Here is a 6,739-nt window from a genome sequence, read left to right on the forward strand (position 1 = left end):
CATTGACCCCAACACATGCCATCCTGTCTGTATGCCTGGCCCCCCATGGCATTTCTCTCATTACATTCTTGCTGGCCAGCCCTCTTTCTTTCCAACAATCTTACCCTTTCCTTCACTCTCTGCCTCCCAACATACACACAACCCTGCTACAGGAGGGTCAGCTGCTTCACCAATTCCTCAAGTGCACTGTAGGTGTAATTCACCTCCCTGGTGCCAGGTTACACCGCCTCCGCCATGTGTGTCCTCCACAGCCGCTCTCAACCCTCCAAGCAGCCTTCGCAGAAGTCCACCGATACCATTAGCCCCCTTACTGCCTTTTCCTGCCACAGCCCGAGCCCAGTAATGTGAAGAGCAGATGAGAAAAATAAAACAGGTGCTTATACGGCCTGCAGTTTCTTTCTTTCTGCCTTTCCCCCCTTTTTTCACTCCTCTTTTCCTTCTTCCCTATTAAAAAAAAAATAAAGACAAGAAAGCAAACACAGGCAGCCAAAAGCTCATTAACATACTTGACCTTTCAGAAGAAAATTAATTCCAACTTCGCACATACCGGCTGCGTTGCTCGGTTTTGTCAAAACGGTGGCATCATTAGAGAGGAGAAGAGATGGCTCAAGGGGACGGGGTGTCTGCCACCTCGATGGAACTTGCACGGAGTTACTGAGTGCTGGCATAAATAAAGCAATGACATGGGCCATTCTGTCAGCTTTTCACATGAAATTAATCTTCGTTTCATTGGCTGTGTAAATTTTTATCACCATGGAGTGGGGGGTGATGAATATAGCACAGCAGCCTGACAGCCATGGCCTGAAAACTCGAGATTGTCTCTGCATCTTAACCGCTGTGGTGCTTTGAAAATACCCCATCCTACCGTTCCCTCTTTGTGTGTGTGTCTGTCTGTGCGTGTGAGCAATTGCCTGACACTCTCTTTAGATATGAATGTGCCGTGGCCTTGGAAAGTCGCCAAGCTTAGGTTTCCTGGCTCGAGGGCAGTGGCAAACGAATCGTTGCTTCTCTCTTCTCTGAGCCCCAATGCAAAAGTGAACTTGGATCCAGCATGCACTGGGGGCTGCCAATTTGCTAACTGCTCTTTAAAGGAGAATTGGAGCAGCTCCTCCTGTATCTCCGCTGTTTGTTGTTGTTTTTAATCCTGGGAGGGATGGGAGAACGTTGTGGTATCTTCCAGGTCGGGAGGTGACATTATTTGCTGCTATCAGATATGTGTGAACAACACACACACAGAAACCCACATATCCATACCATAAACACAAACACACCTGCCCCCACACACACAGTCAACACATACGTGTGCATTCCTCAACACACAAGAAAGCTCCGGTTCACACTTATTATAAACTCATGCATGCACCCACCACCATACCAACACACACTTGCGGAAACAAAGACACATATATTTGCAGACCCCCTTATGGCCACCGTCTCCCCAGGATGTAATTGGTGGGGTGGAGGAGGTAAGATGGCATAGAGAGCCTTAACCCCTTCACTCATGCACACAGCAGCAGTGCAGAAGTCTCTACCTACTGCTCAAACACTGGCAAAGAGCGAAGCCTGCCTACACCAAGCTGACTGACAAATAGCGGCCCCAAGAGCATGTGGACTGCTGGCTGAGAGAGACCGGGCCTCCAGCCAGCTCTCAAACATGCTGTGGTTGGCATCCCATGCTAGTCAGGGGCACAGACTGCTCTTTTTCAGAGCAGCAGTGACATGGGCCAGCAGAGCCTCTCTCCTGGCCTGAAACGAGCTATCCTGCCCTACACCAGGGCAGATGCTCAAGGACAATGTGCTGCTTGCCCCACAAGCTGCCAGCAGTAAAAGAAGGGGTTTGCCCCTGCACTCAAAATGCATGACAGGCTATGGTACACATTCGAGTAGTAGCAAAGCACCTCACAATCTTTGATGCATTGACCTTCACAACACTCTTCTGAAATAGGGAAGTGCCATTATCCTCATTTTACAGAAGGGGAACAGAGGCACAGGGAGGCTAAATGACTTGACCCAGTTGTCACAGTTCAAAGCAACTGGACCTGTATTCCCAGTGGATGGTCCCTCAAGGGCACTCACTCTAGGCTCCCAGCTCCTTAGCAGTCAGCTCTCTCAGGTACAGACTCATGTGTCTCTCCCTCCTTTCCAAGCTGCTCAACTCCCTGCCTACACCATGATATTCCCAGCAAACCAGGTAGTTTAAGGAGGCCAGCTCTCCGAAGGCTATGAACAGCTATAACTGCCAGCAGTCACAGGTTACCACACAGCCAGCAAGCGCATTTATTCTTAAGGTGAAAGCATTAAAGAGAAAACGTATTTAAAATAATAAAAGAACCTCCAGGGATGCTAAAAAGCTTGCCAGAAATCACCCCAACTCCATCCTCAGGCTCTGTAGGCATCAGTCCTTCAAAACCCACAATTGGGTTTTCTCCATGATTACAAGTTCATAACTGTCTCAGATTCAGAACCAGAATCACCAGGAATAGTTCAGTCGTTCCCTTATCCAACTTGGGCCTTTGATCTTGGCCTCATGTAACTGGTGATCAGCAGACAAAAACCCCTCTCTTCAGGGCAAAGCATCATAAGGCTGGGGTTTTGCATAACTGGAGGTAGGGAATTTGTATTCCCCCCTCCCCAGGCATTCCCCAGGCAAGCCACTTCACATGTATAGTCCTAAAAGTCCATTCTTGTCTGGCACATTTTCACTATAGTCCTTTCAACCACCATGCCTCCCATCTCCTCCCTCAAGAGGTTACTTACAATCCCAGCCCACAATAATATAATACATAAACGATTCATCTAATACAATGGAACCTAAAGATACTTAAACTTAATTCAATAAGGTTTCCCAAGTCTCCAGGAAATTGCCATCTCTGTCACGCCAACATCAGGAAGTTTGTGAGGGAGCAGGAAATTGAACCCAAGTATCCCGTGACATAGGCAAGTGCCCATAGTCACCGTGCCATCCTTCTTCTAGCAAGGGACATAAAAGGTAAGAAGAAGAGGTTCTTTAAATACATTAGGAGCAAGAGAAAGACAAAGGAAAGAGTAGGTCCTCTACTTAGTGGAGAAGGAGAGCTAATAACTGAGGACATCAAGAAAGTGGAGATGCTTAATGCTTATTTTGCTCCACTCTTCACTAATAAGGTGAATGGTGACCAAATACTCAACACAATATTAACAACGAAGGGGAAGAGATGCAAGCCAAAATAGGGAAAAATCAGGTTAAAGAATATTTAGATAAGTTGGATGCATTCAAGTTGGCAGGCCCTGATGACATTCATCCGAGGGTACTTAAGGAACTAGCTGAAGCAATCTCAGAACCCCTAATTATCTTTGAGAACTCCTAGAGGATATGTGAGGTCCCAGAAGACTGGAGAAACACAAACCTAGTACCTATCTTGCAAAAGGGGAAGAAAGAGGACCCAGGGAATAATAAACTAATCAGCCTAACTTTGATACTTGGAAAGATACTGGAACAAACTACTCAACAACCAGTTTGTAAGTGTCTGGAGGATAATAGGGTTATAAGGAATATCCAGCATGGATTTGTCAAGAACAATTCATGCCTAACCAACCTAATTTCCTTCTTTAACAGGGTTACTGGCCTATTGGATGTGTGGGAAGCAGTAGATGTGACATATATTGATTTTAATAAGGCTTTGGACACAGTCCCACATGACATCCTCATAAACAAACTAGGGAAATGTGGTCTAGATGAAATTACTACAAGGTGGATGCACATCTGGTTGAAAGACTTTACTCAAAAGAGCAGTTATCAATGGGAGGGCATAACTAGTGGGGTCCCAAAGGGGTCAGTCCAGTGACTCAGATAATAGAGTGGAGAGTGAGCTTATACAATTTGCAGATGACACCAAGCTGGGAGGGGTTGCAAACACTTTGGGGGACAGGATAAGAATTCAAAATGGTCTTAAATTTGAGAATTGGTCTGAATTCAACAATAAATGAAAACAAGTGCAAAGTAGGAAGGGAAAAATCAGATGCACAACTACAAAATGGAGAATAACTGGCTAGGTGGTCACATTGCTGAAAAGGATCTGGGGGTTATAGTGGACCACAAATTGAATATGAGTCAATAGTGTGATGCAGCTATGAAGACAGCTAATATTACGGGGTGTGTTAACAGGAGTGTGGTATATAAGACATGGGAGGTAATTGTTCCGCTCTACTCAGCACTGGTGAGGCCTCAGCTGGAGTATTGTGTCTCATCCTGGACACCACACTTCAGGAAAGATGTGGATTAATTGAAGACACTCCAGAGGAGAGCAACAAAAAACGATCAAAGGTTTTGAAAACCTGACCTATGAGGAAAGGTTAAAAAAACTGGGCATGTTTAGTCTTGAGAAAAGAAGACTGAGTGGTGAGCTGATAACAGTTCTCAAATACGTTAAGGGCTGCTATAAAGAGGACAGTGATCAATTAATTGTTCTCCACGTCCACCGAAGGTAGGACAAGAAGCAATGGGCATAATTTGCAGCAAGGGGGATTTAGGTTAGATGTTAGGAAAGTCATTCTAACTCAAAGGGTGGTTAAGCTCTGTACTAAGATTCCAAGGTGGGCGTGGAACCCCACCAGTGGAGGTTTTTAAGAACAGGTTGGACAAACACCTGTCAGGGATGGTCTAGTTTTACTTGGTCCTGCCTCAGGGCAGAGTGCTGGACTTGATGATTTCTCTAGGTCCCTTCCAGCTCTACAGTTGTATGACTCTCCTCTACTGTATTTCCCAAACAAAAATGCTGACCCAGACACACAAGCTTGTGTACAACCACATGAATGCTCACATGGGCACAATGACACACCAACCCTTATGCTTGTATCAGTCCCCAAAACACACATATATGGAACCCACCAAAACCAACCAATCAGGCACACAGACAGGGACCTATGATACATGCACATATGCACACAGCAGGAACTTCCACCCGGATAAATTGGCATGGAGGCACACACAAAAGGGGAAAAAAAAACATTTTTAACACAGATGAATGTCACTCAGACTTTTAAAGCCAGAAGGGACCATCGTGATCATCTCGTCTGACCAGCACATGGCAGGCCATAGAACCTCACCCACCCACACCCGTAATAGGCACACACACGCCTCAAAACACATGCACCTGCTAAGGCACATACATGAACACACATGTAGACAAGAATACCCATTCATGCATTTCCAAGCAGACACGCACATTTGAAGACCCAGCACATGCAACCATTTCTAAGCACTTGAACACAAATGTGTACAAACACACAGAGTAAGGGAGCAAATTCCGCTTCTGAGCTACAATCATGCAAATCTGAAGCAATTCCATTAAGCTCTATTCTCCATTGACACTGGTGTAACAGAGACTAGAGTCCAACCCCCTTTACGCTCAACCTCAAATAGCTCTAAAGAGCCAGACGCACATTGCACACATATGCACGCATATGCACATTGTCATCTGCACTCTCACATGGCCCCCCCAAACCACAGGTACACTCTCAAATGCTCAGATGCCCTGTGCGTGCCGTTAATCACAGTTATCACGCACATGAATGAGTGGATCTTGCACTCTGACAGGCAAACATCAAGGAAGCCCCATGGCATACCGTGTGCATTGGTCCCATCTCACAGTTGACTTGAGCTCTCAAGACCTTTCTTTGCTTGCGGTTGAAACGTATATCAGCAGGGAGCATGGGGTGTCTTCTAACAGGGATCTGAAAGGAGGAGAAAGAAAAATTTCCTTTCCTCGTTCAGCCACAAACCTTACAAAATTACACAGGATACCAGAGGGGTAGGAGCCTCTATAGAACAGAATTTGGCATCGTATGGCTACTTTCACACCCAGATTGTACCAGGCTTTCAAACCAGTGCAACCAGATCAATGCAACTGTCAAGTCAGGGTTGATTAGAAGCTGTTTTACTGAGATCGTAGCCAGGATACTGATGTTATCCCTTCCTCCTTCCCAAAAGCACCATGGAGTCAGTCATCATGTCTCCTAGGGGCAAACCCACCAATCAGGCCGAAGGGATCTCACAGGTTAGCGCCTCATCCGAAGGGCAGGCCTCATAACACAGCAGCATCCTTCTGCAGTGTCAACTCTGGGTGTGAGCCCAAGTCCTAGGGCAGAGGGCAGATAAAGGTGTGATGGGCACCAATATTAGAACCTGAAGGGTGGGGGAAGAGATGGAGAGATAGGACAGATGGATAGATCAGAAGGCCAGTTCCCCAAAGTGATGGGAAGGTAACATGTGCCTAGCCTCACAGATTTTAAGGCAGGAGGGACCATTATGATCATCTAGTCTGACCCCCTGCTTAGCGCGCTGGACTTGCTGAGACCTGAGCCCCATCATGTCCCAGCTCACCCTGCTTGGAAGCAAAGCCACTGCCTCGTGCTTTCTTTTGTATTGTTTACCTATTTTGCTGTCAGTACAGCGATAGCCAGGAGAGTATAGGGAGCTGCAGCTGTCTGCCCTGATTGACAGGTGCGTCCTGCTGGCTCGCTCTCTCTCCCCCCCACCTAATTGGATAATTTCCCCTCTTCCCCTCCTCGCTGAGTCCTCTCTGCAGCTTGTTTGCGTGTGTGTGCGTCTTTGTTAATTTCCGGTGGCTTGGGTCTTTTTGAGAGGAGATTAAAAGGTGCCTGTTTCTCGGTCCAGCTGCGTGGGCTTGTTAGCAAGGATCTCAGTGGGAAGCGGCACCACTGGAGCATCTCTCTCCCTCTTGCCAGCCTTTTGTAGCTT

The 6,739-nt window shown here is 46.6% G+C and overlaps 1 long non-coding RNA gene across 1 annotated transcript in view; it reads right to left on the minus strand.

The window, feature by feature from the left end:
* LOC135975798 (uncharacterized) overlaps window positions 1-5,715 on the minus strand; it is a 28,289-nt gene extending 22,574 nt beyond the window's left edge. The window contains exon 1 of the long non-coding RNA XR_010592842.1: window positions 5,605-5,715. This is a non-coding gene — a long non-coding RNA (uncharacterized LOC135975798). The remainder of the gene's footprint in view (window positions 1-5,604) is intronic.
* Window positions 5,716-6,739: the final 1,024 nt, after the last annotated feature.

The sequence above is a fragment of the Chrysemys picta genome, chromosome 15, assembly GCF_011386835.1.
Source record: "Chrysemys picta bellii isolate R12L10 chromosome 15, ASM1138683v2, whole genome shotgun sequence".
Classification (NCBI taxonomy): domain Eukaryota; kingdom Metazoa; phylum Chordata; order Testudines; family Emydidae; genus Chrysemys; species Chrysemys picta.